Here is a 16,561-nt window from a genome sequence, read left to right as displayed (position 1 = left end):
CCTTGGTCGGGTGGAGTCTGTGATCCCGGAGGATATCCACCAGGTGGTTGGGGAAATCCTGGGAAAGGTGGAATCTGTGATCCACCAGGAAGTTCACCAAATGATCCAGGGTATCCAGGAGGGGAGATTAAGCCTGGAAGATGTTTACCAGGTGTTGTGGGGGAAGATCCAGGTGGTTGGGGAAATCCTGGGTAAGGTGGAATCTCTGATCCACCAGGAAGTCCAGGGGGAATCTGCGATCCTCCTGGCTGCGAATTTTCCCAAGGATTCAAGGGTTGGCCTGGAGGTGAGACCAGTCCTGGAGCTCCGGGGTATCCAGGAGGGGGAGATTAAGCCTGGAAGATGTCTACCAGGTGCTGTGGGGGAAGATCCATCAGATGGTGTCACATAGCCTGGCTTTGGTATAATCTGAGGATTATGTCCACCTGGAACAACCGCCGATCCTTGGTCGGGTGGAAATTGTGATCCCGGAGGATATCCACCAGGTGGTTGAGGAAATCCTGGGTAAGGTGGAATCTGTGATCCGGGAAACAATGAGGCAGGTGAGAGTAGTCCTGGAGCGGCGGGGTATCCTGGAGGGGGGCTTAAGCCTGGTTGGGCCGGTGGAATGGAAACGTTTTTAGATGGATTCCATTCATTCGTCTGTTCAATCGGTGGATCGCATGGATACAACAGGTCTTTAGAATTTTGTTGCGGATGCATACAAAGTTGTGGATAGGGGAGTTTTTGAATTCGCGATTCATGTATATAGCCCTTTAGCGATGAAAGTGGACTTCTAATTGTTAAATTATATTTCCCATAACTTTCCTGAGAAATCAGATGATTTAGACTTGAGCAAGCTTATTCATATAATCTTAAATATGTTACTTTCTCTTACCCAGCCAAAGACCTTTGTACATTGCCGTCCTGGCAAAAGGAAAAAAATAACCATAACAATTAAGTTCGACCTGAACATTTCGTGCAGTTTCTTTAAATTCATATAACTAAATGAACCTTTAAATTCAAAACTAATTGCATTTTACGTTAGTTAACTTTCTTTAATTGGTACTGAAGCGAATTAGTCAGTCCGTTTTTAAGAGCGGAACAATTTGCATTTCACAACTTAATCTGCAATATTTACATTTGTTACTATATGGCCTTTTCTATTTTTCCAATTGAATTTATATTAATGTTTCCCACCGTGGTGTCAAACAAATTGATTGAAACAAATTGACTTTAAGGACGTTAATATGCTATTAAGGTCAGAAAAAGTCGTTGCTTATGTTAAGGTTATATTTGATTTAAAAAGGTCATATAATTTAATGAAAAAACTATTTTTGTTACTAAAACGGGTGCAGTTTATTACTGTTTAATTGTTGTTTAAAGTTTAAATATGAAATTCTAATTTTCTTTTTTTGGAATATCCGATGGCTTTGGTAACTCTCCGGAATTAATACTTGATTTAGATAACACCTTCTCTCTAGTTGATCTAACAAATCCACCAAGTTGTCCGGAATATCCTGGGATATTTCCCCAAGGAGACCCTGGTGCGGCGGGCCATCCTGGTGATGCTGGTGGGTATATCGGATTTGCAGGTTGGGGCCCATAACCCTGGTACGGATTCTCTGCAACCGGTATATTGCATGGAAACATCAGGTGTTTGGAAAGAGCTTGCGGATCCCTACAAAGTTGTGGAAAATTTGGTTTTTCCACGGTTCCCTCACGTCGGTTCTTTTTCAAGTAGCTGCTTGGCAATGGAATAATGATGTTTGTTTGATTAGCAATCGTGCAATTTAGTAGTATATTCTCTCTTTGAATTGAATACCCATTACGCAAGGTACTGCAAGTTGGCGAGATAGTCGTAAGGTCTAAAATCCGATCTAAGAGTGGATGTTTACTAGCTTCACCGTATTGGTTGGTACCTTTGTCAAGAACCTTTAAGGGAATTATTCTGTTTTCGCTGTTAGGAAAATTACAGTAAGCCAATATAGTCTCTACGTTTCCAAATTCTGTCAAAAAGAATTGTCGGAATGATGAGCAGGGTGTGTTTGTGCCAACATATTTAAAGCTTCTAGCAGTGGAATTTCCGGAAGGCAGCTTAAAAAATAATACAAATTAACATGGGCTATATAAACTAAGGCCGATCTTACCAAGGAAGTTTTATTTTCCAGTGCCTGCCAGCGTGGCACAAAACAAATTAGTATGAAAATATAATACAACATTTAATGTGCACTTATCAATTTCGAAAACTAAAATGATCCGAAAGAATCCATTTTATTTGGATCTGGGCAAATGTACATTTAACCGTTCTAAGAGGAGAACGAATGGATTGCCGGCAATTATGGTTCTTACCTAACGACTGTGCAAGGCGACGTGTTCATCTGGGGCACTGTGAAGAGTTTATTAAAAGCCACGACAACAGCCGTCCCTACACAAAATCCTTTGTAAGGTAATTGCTCATTTGAGTTATACTCGCAAACACGCACACAGTCCCTCGGAGGCTGCCTTCAAGATCCCCAATCCCCGATCCCCCATCACAGAGATCCCAATCGAGGCTGCCCAGAAAGGGCTGTGCCGTGGATTGTGGCCAACGCAGACGTCCTCGCTTTGCATGTCTAACAATTGTTCTTCTAATTGCCTTTATGGCCAGGCGAGAGAACTGGCCACGGCCCCCGGTGCCTTGTAAACGCAATCGGACAAGATAATCTCGGCATCGCAGCGTGCGCAATGATTTGCCGGTGCCCCGAAAAGGGCTTACCCCATGGTCCATCCTCCTCCTCCTCCTGCTCCTCCAGAGCTGCAGTCCTCTAGCTTCCTCCAAACAAACACCCACCGAACTTCTATGCGGCATGGCATGCGGCATGCATCATGCATTTGGGTGCAACAAATTGCCGCAACGCATCTCCTGAATTGAGTTGAGTCCCTCAAATTGGTGCTTGCATTGGGGGAGAAATGCGTTACATATCCCATTTATGGGCTGCCTATTAAGTGGTGCAACAAATTGACAGCTCCGAAGAGCCTCCAGAGCAGTTTCGCCATCAATTACCGCCATCGATTCGCAGAAGAAACCCAAATGGCGTTGGCTGGCCAGCACTTCATTAAAAGTAAATAAGGTGTCCATCACATATTGAGATAAATCGCCAAACGAGGGTGTTATTCTCCAAAGTTGAACAAAGTTCATTGGGAGGAGGAATATACCCTTGAGCTGTGATCTTTAGTTGGATATTTTACATACTGACGTACTTAATTACTGGAAACATATCTGCATTCATGAAGCTGGTTTGTAAATTGCAATACACATTTATTTATATGAATCAAAATTTTAAACGCTACAATGTTTTAAGTTTATGCACACTTACCATATTTTTCTAAAAGGAGCTAAGAATTAGAATTTCTTTTCATCCTCTATAATAGTTCACCTTAATTTCAAATGCCCCGATGTGCAGAGGTAGTGCAAAATAATCTCGGACTCACCTATGAGGGCCCTTGACAGTTCCCCAAGCTGCAGGCAAAAGCAGCAAATAGTTCGTGCAATTGCCAGTTATGGCCGAGAGTGGAAAAAAAGGCGCGCGTCAAATGCAGCATTGGAAAAAGACTGGGCGAATAGCCTCCAGATGTGGACCGCAGGTTACAATAACAATCTGGCAGCGGGCAGGGCTGTGTCTGTGGAAAATTGAAGCCCAGCTCACTCTCTAATGATAACTGCTGGAACTTTAAAGGCGCGAGATTGCGGAAATTTCGCGACTGCCAGCGGATGGCTCTGCGGCTCTGTGGCTCTGTGGAAAGTCTGTGGAACTTCTGCAACGACAACGACAGCGACAACAACGACGACAAGTGTCAAGTGAAGCTTAGATAAATTTCAAAAAGGGCAACAACATGGGCTGGTCCGTGAGGAGGAAGCAGGCGACGATTGCCTGCCAGCTGGCCAAGCACAGGTACACGCTAAAAAATTTTATACGACAGCTTAAGATTGTATAACCACAAAGCCTTGAATGATTTAAAATATTAGTTTTTCTTAGTGAAAAGTTTTTATTGGTGAGTACAGAGTAATTTAATGTAGAAAGGCAAACAGGAAATAATCTAATCTAAAACTAATGTTTATAAAAAGCTAGAACTAGGAAATTTGGTATGGATTTCAGTGCTGGCTGGAAGTGCCTTGGAATGAAATGAAATGGCCGGAGACGAAGGCCAGGCCTCACCTTGCCATGCCGCACAAGTAGCCAGCAGGCAGGCAGAACTCGGCCTCCTCGGGGTCTCATCCTCATCGTGAACCCCAATCCCAATCCCGATCCCCATCCCCATCCTCATCCTCGTACTCACCCTCATCCTCATCCTCCTTCAAATCGACTGAGTGGCATGCCATGACAGCCTCCGCTTCCTGCTTGTTCTGCTCGTATTTGAACTTCCAGACACGCTTTTGGCCCTTAACATTTTTGACCGTCATTTTGCCGATATAAATTCTTCAGCATCAGCATCTCTTCTGAGATGTTTCTTCTGCTCAGTTCCTTTTTGCTTTCTTGCCTTTTTTGTTGTGGAGAGGGAAACCGCTTCGGGTTGCACTTTCTTCGTCGTGCCAGCAAAAGTGTAGATCAGCGCGAAATCTAATTTATGCAATGTACAAGAACATACAACATGTTGCACGATGATGAAAATGCGGCAGCCAGCCAGCAATATTTTTTAATAAAAAAAAAAGAAAAAACGAAAGAAAAAACAAAGAAGCAAGAGCAGCGGCAAGACAATCGAGCAACGACAACAACGACGCATGTTTTATGACTCTCATTGTCATTTATGCAAATTAGGAAACGGCAATGGCTCAGAAGGAACTGCTGCTGCTGTTGCTGCTGCCTATACTGCTGCTGCAGTTGCTGTTGCTGAAGGAGCAACAAAGGCCGAGAAGCCACAAAAGCCGATCCACGGCGACTCTTCTAAGCGGCGGCGCGAATTTCCCACCAAACCCGGCCGATTGCCTCGTGGCCTGAACTTTTTGTGTCATGGCCTAGGAGGCCATTCTTGAAGGAGAGGGATCCCCGAACCCCTGCGCTGCACTGCGATGATTATGAGCAACATGTTTTATGATATCTGGCGGTGATTTATTATCATTTGATTTAAAAAGCAGTGGACAGGACACACATCAATACATGTGCCTGCCTGGTCATAGTCTCCTTCGCGGAGACACGGCGTTATTTATAGCTTTGACCAGCCGGGTTGGCCAATGGACACCGCCGGGCTGGAGTTCCTGCTCCTAGGCTCTCCGGGCTCTGGCCAACCGCATTTCATGCTTATTATAGAAATGTGCGCTTTTATGAGCGCGCCCAGCATGTTAAAGGTGGAGAGAGCCTTTTGGCGTTTTTAATTAGCCAACCAGCTGGCTGGTCGATCTCATTGCCCCCTAAGAACCGCTGGGCAGCTAATTGGTTTCACGCTGCGATCGCATTTGGAACAGTTACAGTTGGGTAGTGGGTTCGTCTAATTAGAATCAAAGTCTAGACCGAAAGCCATTGTACTTGGCCTGCAGCTGCTTTTCGAAATGGTTGGCGAATGGGCTAGAAAGTTTGTTACTTGTTATTTGCAAAACAAGATTAGTAATGATTTTTGAAAGAAGCATTATAGGTTTGAAAAGTTCGAATTCTTAGCTCTTATGTTACTTGCATATATTATTCAGATATTTAGTAGCTTCAGAAATGCTCTGCATACTTTCAGGATTAAGGGGAATAAAGAGATAATAATATTAACTGAGAAAAGACTAAAATATATTTCTTAGTTAGTATGTTCTACCCGTTAAAGATTTTTTACGAGCTTTTTAATACAAATGTATCTACCTTTAATAGACCTTAACGAAGGAACCCCGGACTCTTTTACGATCTCCATTAGTTACCTTTAGGGTATGTTTGCTAAAACTGCGAATCGTGTAGAAGAGACTGTTAAAATGAGGATTTTCAGATCGATGAAACAACTAAATCAGCTGCGATCCTCAAGCTGCTTTTCCATTTTATGCCCTTCGTGATGGCCATATGCCAATTTTACGATCTGTTCGGAGCTGGTCGCCCCTTTAGTTTTCGTTTTAATGGCCCTAACATAAAAGCTAATGCCAGGCGGACTTGGACTCATTAAGGCATTGATTAGTAAGGATCTAACCAACAGGCTGGCCAAGGGGTCCATTACGAAGCAGCTGGAAGCTTGTCCAATTAGCCGGGTTTTATGGTCCAAGATCTGAAATAGATTCTGTTCAAATTAGTGCTGATTTCTAAAGGAAAATCTTCGGGAACTACAGTTCCGTTTGCATAATTAACCGCTAGCCAATTACGAGTATTTCACAATCGGCGACGTCATCGATGGCATCGCCTACGTGCCGGGTTATCTATCATCATCCCACTCCAAACTCGATGTGCTCATCTTCGTGGCGCTGATACACGCCACTAAAAATAGATTCCCTTGATGCGGTGTTTGCTTAATTTGCTTTAATAATTTATTACCTACCTTCGCATACAATCTTTAACGATGCACTTGCCACAAGTGGCCGGGGTGAGGAGCATCAAGACTGATATGCCAATCTATTACATACTGCGAGAAAAACCAATCAAGTATTAAAGAAAAGAATTATTAAGTGTTTTATAAATCCAATTGATCAATTACTATGTTAATATGCAATAGTCATTCTAGCATTCCTTTGCGTAGTAATCAATAATTTTAATCAATAATAATTGGAAACATAATTTTTCAATTAAAAGTATATGCGATAGCAAAATTGAATAATATTTTCTGAGTTATGATTGAAGTTCATAACTCGTATATTTATTTGTACATATTGTTCATATATTTATTTGTACATTCTAGTGTCTATTTGGGGTACTTATAATTTGTATATTAGTCTTTCTCTCCGTGAGATTTTCTCAGCGCAACATTGAACCGCTGGCTTACAACTTATTAAACCGAAGTGTTTTCTATTCTTCCCGCGATTCCGACCATTTGCATTTACATGCAATTAAATGTCCATTCACGTGCCAGCCGGCAACAAAAGCAACATCAATTGCTGGCTGGCTATGACACCACCAGTAAATCTTCCTCCCGGCGACTTTTGCATCATCGATGTTGTGGGCTCAGACCTTCCCAGATGGGAACTTATTGCCGTTGTCCATCGTCCGTTGTCCGTTAGCCACCAAATCGGCTTAACTGCCGCCTACTCCCAGGTCCGGAATTGGCCACGTTGCCTCCGGCGGGTCTCTTTTCAATTGCAAATTTAATTCAATCATTGACTATAATTTGGCACACTCAAGGCAGCAGGAAGGCACCGGAGTCGGCACTCCGAAGTTTGGAGTGCGCGTTTAACAGTTAAATGTTGCAGCGGCGTTTGCATTTAACACGCGCAAATTGCTGCTGCAACAACTGTTGCTAAACTAAGGAATAGTAAGGAAAGGTAAGGCGATGGTAAGGCGAAGGTAAATGCAGAGCCAACTCGAGACACGGCCACCATTAGAAATTCTAATTTTCGCAACAACAATGGCCTGGGTAACTGCAATCATCCGGACTTGGGAGTAGTCACCCACAATCGAATGCGGGGGAAAATAAGCCGATTGCCGCAGAAGAAGATGCAGATGAAGGTGGCAAATATGTAAGTCACGTTGCCCATTCCGAGTTGTTTTGGGTCGGGCTTTGTTTGGTGTTGCCATTGACAACGAACTAGCAGCAGCAGCAGCAACAGCAACAGCAATAGCAACAGCAACATCAACAGCAGCAACATCGGCAAGAGCAAGAGCAAGAGCAATGCTGTATGTGGCTGATGCCGCCGTAAACAATTGCGATAAAAAAGCGTGCGAATTTCTCACGAACATTTTGTGTATAGACCAGCCCGTATACCCAGGCTTCTTTGGCTCTAACCCAGCCACCTATATTGCCATGGCCAATGCCAAAGACAGAGACTCGTCTCCGATTCGCCTGGCGCATGTTCTCCGGCGATGGCGGTGTTTGCGCTTTGATTGCCCAAATCCAAAAACGCCAAAGCAGCAACAGAAACCAGCAATTGCAGTCAGCCAAAAAAATAAAGCTTAGGTTAATAAGTCTTTGTTTTCTGAATACAATCTAAGGGAAAAGAATATCTATAAACTAAAAACCATGAAATGCAAGTAAATAGCTAAAGCTAAATTAAATAGTAGAATATACCGCTTATCTTTTTTACGGAAAATTATCCTGAAAATTATCATAAAACCTTTATATTTGATAGTTTAAAAATTTGAAATTTATAATTACCACAGGATTTCTCACAAGCAAAGAATGGCTTTAAATAAATACAATAGCTCAATAGATGAGGAAAAGTCTTTCTCCTTAAAGACAACAAAGGTTTTGTTAAATTTATTTCTAATCATCCAACATTTTATGCCTTACCAACTAGTTGTGTCATAAAATAAAATGAAAGACTATTTCAGGGAATCACCTTCAAGTCAAAATCCTAAATTTTTCCCTGAGTGCAGCAACATCCAGGCTTTTGGCCTCAACAAGTTTTGCCTTAAGTGGGCTGTGGGTCAAGCCATGGCCGGCATTTTTGTGTGGCACTAATGATTTTGGCATGGTACAATTGATTGATTGCTTGATTGAGTGCATTGAACCGCCTCGATTCCGGTCAGAGGTCAATTGGTTTGTCAGCGGCTCTTGTGACAACTTGGCCATGTTCTAACCTTCATGACAAACAGCAAACAGCAAACAGTGAACAGCAAATAGCAAACAGCAAATAGCAAACAGCAGGGCTTGAAGGCAGAGGCTCACGTCTAGGAAATTGTCCAGCAGTTGGGTTTATTATTTCGATTGCAGAATCCACACACATTCACACACCCATAGACTTACACTCGCACACACATCTGGTCTTGGTGAGATTCCTGGGCACGTAGCAGCACTTTGGTTTCGTCTGCAGACTGTTGCAACTTGCAGCTTCTTCCCAGTGTTGTGTTGTTGTGTCTGCACCGCAGCACCACTTCTAATGATCCGATCCCAGCGAGGTCGTTCAGCCGGCCAACAACATCGCCACCACCAACAACAACCACAACAACAACAACAGCAGAGATCTGCAGCTATTTTTTTTTTTTTTGTGCAGACTCTCCTGACTGCCTGCAATTCTTCTCTGGTTTCTTTTCTTTTCTTTTCTCTTCGCTGTTTTTGTTTTTGCCCCCATGCCATGGCTTGTCCATGCTTATTTTCTATTACTGCTTTTTCCACTTAAGGCCATTGCACTTTTTACGTGCATGCCATGGAGGGCCATTGCCGTTGCTGTTGCTGTTGCAGTTGTTGCTGTTGCTGTTGCTGTTGCCGCCGATGTTGCTGCTGCCGATGTTGCAGTTGCTGGCTGTACGTGCAAAGGTTGTGAAAATGCTGAGACTCTGATGCTGCGACTGTGTGTGTCTATGTATACCTATGTTTGTGGAAAAGCTGGCAACAAATTTTGCGTCATGCTTGGAAAAAATGAAATGGAGCGAAAAAATGTTGAGCTGGACAAAGTCAAAGCCTTCAGTTGGACTAAGTTGCTACTGCAACTGCAACTGCTGCTACTTCTGCTGCTGCTGCTGCTGCTGCTCTTGCTGCTGCTGCTTCTGTGCCAGGGAAATATGGGACTTTTTAGGTTCGTTGACTTCGAACATTGTATTGGCATTGTTCTTCTCACTTTATTATTTGCTCAGCCCAGTTCGCGTGCAGTAGCTGCAACAGAATGGCTGCGGCAGCCAGAACAAAGCGCATATAATTCATAGCAGCCGGCAGCAGAAGCACCAGGCTGACCCTTTCATTAGACGCAGACTGGCCAACTTTATGCATCCTGCGCGTTGATTTCCATTTAAACGACAGCGTTAGAGAAACAGAAGCTGCCGAGGAGAGAAGCCAGGCCAGAGCCAAAGCCAAAGCTGCACTAAGAGCCAAACTGGCTTCCTTGATGCTATCCGACTGGCAATCCACGGCTGGCGAGTCGAAACGAAAAGCGAAAGAACCCATTAAAATAGCTGCAACTGTAGCAAATGCAGCTCCTCGCTCCACTCGCCAGCAGCAACGCGGTAGGTTGTTGTCACCGGGAACAGCCAGCCAGCCACTTTGATTTGCAGTGCCGACCCAGGCGGACACGACCGGTGACAACTTTGACCACCGGGCCAGGATACCAGCCACAGATACCCACACGGCCAGATCGGGCCGCGGTCTTTGCCTTTAGATCACTTCGAACTAAAAAAAATGTCTAAAAACAAGTGTTGGAAAAAAACTAATGTTAGTTAACAAAATATTTGGAAATATTTTCGTAATAATAAGCAAGCTCATAAATGCTTTGAAAACTTACAAAAAACCTTTACAAAACATTTTTAAAAAGATTTAGAAAGGAAATTTCCTTATGAGGTTATTTATTAAACCTTTTGGCTTAACTAAAATTTTTTCCTTTTTACTCTGGGTAATTAAGGAATTTAAGTAAAACGGCAGTTATAATTTAAGATCATTAGCATATACCCCACATTTAATGCTCCAAAGCTGCTACAAATGGCTGCTGACTGCCTCGAATAATAAATAATATTATGCAAAAGCCCAGAAGCCTTTCCCAAGCGATCCGATGCGGGCGAACGAACCAGAATTGGGACTTGGTCTCCCAGCCACGTAATGTGGTCACTCGGCTCGTTCGTGCTGGGCGCAAGAAAGAAAGCAGTTTTGGGGGCTAAAGAGCTGCCACTTGCAGTACGGCGTCTGCGTGCAGCAATTAGTGGCAAATTGCATGGGAAAATTCTATTGGGAAATATGCAAAGCTGTGCGCGGGCGAGAGCCTCAAGGCCTACGAAATCAAAAGACTTAAGACACGAACTTGCTCGCCGGCCAACGCATCAGGCTGAAATTCTTAACAGTAAACTGAAGCTACAGCCGAAGCTGAAGCTATAGCTGAATCTGAAGCTAAAGCTCCCTCCACTTGCCGAACTCAGTCAGTGGAAAATTTCAATAACGAATCACTATGATTACCATTTAGGCGGGGATGGCCAAGAAGACGACCAACTTTTTGGCTTTAAATTGGTAAACGGTGGATGCAAAACGAGAGGTGATCAACTGAGAAGTACCTAGGTGAACAGACTTTTTGTTTGCCTGGAAATTTATTCTTTGTTTTCTTATAAATATAAAAATAATAAAAACAAAAGATTTATATTTGTATAAATAATATTAGAAATGAAAATACATTTTCAAAACGTAAGCAATTAAGCGTTTCCAGCATCATTGCTTAGAAGTGCAAGATGAGTGATAAGTCTTCACTTTTTTTTGGCCAATTACTTTAAATTTGTTAATAGTAAAAATGTTTATTTTAATAGATCATGATCCCAAACATATATACCTTTAATTTAAACCAAGGCAATGAGTGCTTCGAACGGTGGGCGACTAGTTTACTTCCTTGTTTTCGACTTCTTGGCCAAAAACAAAAACAAAATCGAAACCTTAACCTTAAACTTGCAATCAGAGGCCGGGCAACCCGCTGCCCGTTGCATTTGTAAATTTGTTGAAAGTCAGGGGAGCAGCAGGGCACTGGGAGGGATCAGGAGGGAGAGTCAGACAAGAGTTGGATGCATGCAGCGCATTTGACGTAATGGCCAGGAACAACAACAACAACAACACAGAACGAGGAGAGTTCATTACTCCACTTAGGAGCGGAGCGGCCCCAGCTGCACAAAGTTGAACATTTCGCTGGTCGTCGTCGGACACGAAGGCAGAGGTCGCTGAGCCATCATCGTCATCATCTCGGCCTTTGTTGTGGTCCCTTCTATTCAACTTGGCAACTTGGCTCGCTGTCTCCGTTTCCTAGGAAGCTGCCAGAATGCCAGAATGCCAGATGAATGTGGCGAGCTGGCTGGCTGACTGAAGTGGGCGGTCAAGGAAGTTGTCGGTTTTCGTAAATACTAAACATTTACCAATATGCTAAACGGGTTTCTTTTATATTTTCTATTTCTTTGTTTTTGGCTCTTTTATTTCTATAGCTTGGGAGGAGATCGCTTCGAAGGAAGATGTTCATCGGGCAACCTGTGCCGGTAAATTGCAGTGCCAGTGGCAGCAGTAATTGGCCGGGCTTTTGGGCAATTGTTATGAACATGTCAAAGCTAACGACTCCGACTGTCAGCTGGTCAAAGTGTTAAGTGGTCGGGTGGTGAAGAAGGTGTTGCTGCGATCGATGACTCTCTCCCCTTTTTATTTCGTTTTGCTGGAAAGTGGCTGCCATCTGGCGAGCTGGTGAGCTGGTGAGCTGCATCTTTGCAGCAGCTTTGCAAATAACAATTTATCTTCTTAATAGCATTAAATTGCAACATCAAAAGCATGTGGGCACGACGTAGCTGGCCTCTAGAATAATGCCAGACTTTGATATGCCCTACGGGCTGTTCCACTTAAACCCCTCGACGGCCAGAGAGTCCAGATAATTGAAAGGATTTGATGGGCTGAATTTAGCTAGATAGTTGATTGAATTGTCGGCGAAACTCCCAGCTCAGAAACTCGATATCTACTCGCATAGCTGAAGACTTCTAATAGTTAACCTTCTTGGTCCGGACATTTTCAAGTAATGAACAGCTAATAAATATAAAACACATCGATTTTAAGAGCGGTTAAACTCTTTGATCTGTTTACCGAGCAAAGTGTTGGCTTGGCCTCCAATTATCATAAATATAACCTAATAAACCTCGATATAAACGGCTGTGCTATATTTCCTTTTTCAGAACAAATCAAAAACGAAAATACTTTTTCCCTTTTACAGAACACTCAAAGTTGCATAAAAAATAATCACAGATGCATCTTGGCAAACGTGAGGCCATTAAATTAATGCAAATGTTTGAGCTTGACCGATCTGTAGAACTAACCTTAGACATGTACTTTGGAGCAAAGCCAGCAAATGTTTATTTTTGGCGCCTAGCACTGGCATCTAAGTGGCACTACAATACATAATTCATTGTTTGATTTGCGTTTATTGTTTTGATTTGCGATTAGAACCACTAGATGATCGTTATGACAATGGCGTCATCATGCACATCATACTCGTACGTTTCTCGAACTGCAAACGTGACATGCTCTTCGTTTTGGATTTGTTTTGCTCGTTTTTACGAGTGGCTAGAGTACTCAATTAAATAAAATAGGTAAAGCCATCGCCTGGCTACTAAAAAAATTCAGTTTGGCTTGTGTCAAGCACTTCTGCCCGCCCCTTAATTTTCATGTGAGCGGAACGAAACGGGGGGCGTGGCAGGGGGCGGACCGGGTCTGCTGCATCATGGTGCATGCCCCCGTAAACATGCCTTACCCGCCATACACCATGCCGATTGTGATGTGTGCAAAACTTTCAAACACCTCCTGCTATTAATAGCCGCAAAAATTATTAATGACTGCTCGGCCAACTGCTGACAGTATATCCAATGCACTGTGGTGATGAGCTTTATCCAATTATAAGTACTTAAATATTGAATATTATATAAAAAGTATGAAATTCATTAAGAACTATAAATACTCCCTTTTAAAGGATTAACTTTTTTATGTGCCTATTAATGTCGAATTTACCATGCTTATAAGTGTGACTGATTATTTATTGCTTAGAACAGGAAATATTATCTTCCTAATTATGATCAATAAGCTGAAGATAATCTTAAGAAAGTAACTGCTTTATTTGTTTAAGGGTCTTAATACCCTTTGAACATTACCGCAGAGCTTTCATTTATGGGAATTTTATGTGTAATAAAGTTTAGTGCCTTCATTCCACAGTGCTTGGGACAATTGAAATGCAAACTAGCTGGCTTCCAACTGGTAGCTGGTAGCAGCAGGTGCAGTTCGGACCTGGCCATATGCACATATGAGCTCATCAGTGGCACGCACCCGGCGGACAAACGACCTTGGGGAGGGAGCGAGGGGGCGGGGGTGCATCGCAATAAGTGACACGCGTCCCCAGCATCAGATTGGAATATTAAATAGCAATTAACAGGTAATTACGATTAAGCGTTATTGCGCAGGCAGCGTGGAGAATGCTGCTGATGATGATTAAAAGCCATCTCCTCCAAAGTTTCCTTTTTCCCTTCTCTAAGCCACCAAATAGCCACCAAATGCATTCGACTCAGTGCCCAAGGCATCGACTAGTGGGGCACATGTCAAATTGATTTGTTGCGGCTTTTCCCCGCCAGGCACCCAATGAACTGTGACAGGGAAAACCTTTTCAACTCAACCGATCTGTGCAAATGTCGGATGCAAATCGGCGGAAACTCTCAATCCGCCAAATTTGTCAAGGGGTGGTCCCAAAATTTATGGGCTACGCTCGGCTTGAAGTCATAGGTGCCTATAACTCGTAATTATATGCTTAGGTTTACTAACATAAACACTCGAGTATATTGTATACTTAGTCAGTAAATTAAATCCACTGCCAAAATCACAAACTCATTGTCACTTAAAACTAGGAAAAATAAATTTAATGGTCACAGTTTGCTTGCTCAACTGCTCTAGTTACACTTGTACCTAAATGCCCTGAAAATGTTTTCGCTTTTTGAGCAACTCGTTTATAATTTTCCACTCAGTCCAACATGCAATGTTAATTTCTCAATTGTCGCGTGCAGTGGTAATACCTTTTAATTAACGGTTAGAAAGAAATGATGGACTGAACTTTGCGTGTAAAAAAATATACAAAATAAAAGATTTAACAAAATAAAAACCCAGATTCAATAAAATAAGAAATTATTTTATTATCTTTTATAAAAGCTTAATTTATACATAATATATTATTATTTAGAAGGAACCCAATAGCTCAGCACATTGCTTTCTTAGTTCCTTTGCAGCTTTTAACTGCACTTGGATGGGCAAAAACCTAAACATTATCTACGCTATATTATCGCTGCTTTTGCCGCTTATTGTTGTTCTTGCTTTCGTTTGTCGGGCTTTATTCTCCGCGATCTACAGTTCTCCATTGTTTCTGGCCCGACACTTTTCTCGCCACTTGGCCGTAACATCTCATCACCTTTTTGCTGAGACAACGGGGCTTTCTGATGCACCCGAGTGCGTTTAGAAAAATATTTTCTTTATGACAGGAAGTGTGCAGCGAGACAAGAGCCCAGCGAAATTTCTAGAAATGTTCGCCGGCGGAGATTTATTTCCAATAAAAGTGTTTACAACATTTTTATGGCTGCAGCAATGACAGCAGCAACTAACAACGAAAAACCAGCGAGCATAATAAAAAGTGCAAATAATTATATAAATGGTACGGCGACATGGTCAAGCGCAAATTTCATGCACTGTTGACCGCTGGCTTTGTTGGCCCAGCGACCTTGAAAGTATTTTGCAAACAAAATATTGTTTTTGGCAAATTAGCAAATGCAAATAATAGCCAACAATAAAAATTTGTCATTGATATCGGTGTCACTTGACATATGGAGGGTATAATAATGTGGGAAGCCCATTTATAAAAAGGCAACTTGAAATTCCCATTTTTTATTGCCTATTATTTATATATTATTAAGTAGCCATTTTACATAAATCATCAATTCCTAAGATTGCCCATTCTAGCTTGATAAATTCTTTCCAAATTTGTCAATCATCAAGGTCCATTGGTTCTATTTGTCAAACACATGTTAAAAAGGTATGCAAAACAAATGTGAGTTTACTGTGCTTTAAAAAGGCATTTAATTTTCATTTAGCCATGTTAGCATTATACTTACTGCTGATGGCATTTTTAATTAGACACTTACTGAGCGCTTGCCATCTGTCGCCAGTCGATGCAGGCTTAGCATAATCATCTAGCAATCCGACTTGGCTGGATGCCCAAGACCCCTTGTTGGCCAGAAGGCTAGCCGGTTGCCTCTGGATGGGCAGCTTCATTAGCATCGAGATTCGCTTTATGAAATAGCGCTCGCATAAAAATTGATTGCCACCAACAAAGCCAGGCAATTCGCGCAATATACGATGGCGGCATGGAGATTTATATGGTCAGATATTCAATTATGGGCTACAATGTATGCATGCCTGACCCCCAACTTACTTTGCCGACAGCATCGCAGTGGGTAGAAAATCGCTTTACTGGCTGAGCTCATGTCCTTAGGATGTATCCCTTTTTACTAAATAGGTACAATTTGCTAAAAAAGATGTCAATTGTTTACCGACAGCAATGACATAAACACACATAAATAAATCTTTTATGTTACCGAACCAATAGATGTTTTCACTGTCTAATAAAAAACCTGCTGAGACAGACCAAGTAATCATAATTCTTTTGGAAATTATATGCTATTATAGAGGAACGTCATTACATGATCGGATTGAAATGAAAAAGTTTATTCGGCAAACCAATTTTTCGAACAATTACAACGTACTTTTTCCACTTTCGGTTTAAAGTTCATTGTGCTCAATTTAAAGAAAATTTTTGGCTATCCAACGATCACGTGCTTAAACTCGGCATTACGCAATCGAAACGGTATATATATAATATATAAAAGGTAAAGCCTACCGGTTGATCCGTTGATTGACGGATCTGTGCTACACGATCTGATTGTCCAGTCAGGTCCGATCCACGCCCATGTCCAAGTGGCTATGTAAGCCATGTAAAGTAAGGCTGAGATCACTGGCAAAAGCTCATGTTGAAACA

The 16,561-nt window shown here is 42.2% G+C and overlaps 1 long non-coding RNA gene across 1 annotated transcript; it reads right to left on the bottom strand.

The window, feature by feature from the left end:
- Positions 1–1,313: 1,313 nt before the first annotated feature.
- LOC108089798 lies at positions 1,314–2,243 on the bottom strand. The gene is made up of 2 exons (XR_001771306.2): positions 2,130–2,243; positions 1,314–2,076 (listed from the first exon to the last, which is right to left on the bottom strand). It is a non-coding gene; the product is annotated as an uncharacterized LOC108089798 (long non-coding RNA).
- Between the last annotated feature and the right edge of the window lie 14,318 nt (positions 2,244–16,561).

This window comes from Drosophila ficusphila, unplaced genomic scaffold (assembly GCF_018152265.1).
Source record: "Drosophila ficusphila isolate 14025-0441.05 unplaced genomic scaffold, ASM1815226v1 contig_412, whole genome shotgun sequence".
In the NCBI taxonomy this organism is placed as follows: domain Eukaryota; kingdom Metazoa; phylum Arthropoda; class Insecta; order Diptera; family Drosophilidae; genus Drosophila; species Drosophila ficusphila.
The sequence above is the reverse complement of the archived record's forward strand: the minus strand, read 5'-3'. Positions and strand labels throughout refer to the sequence as shown.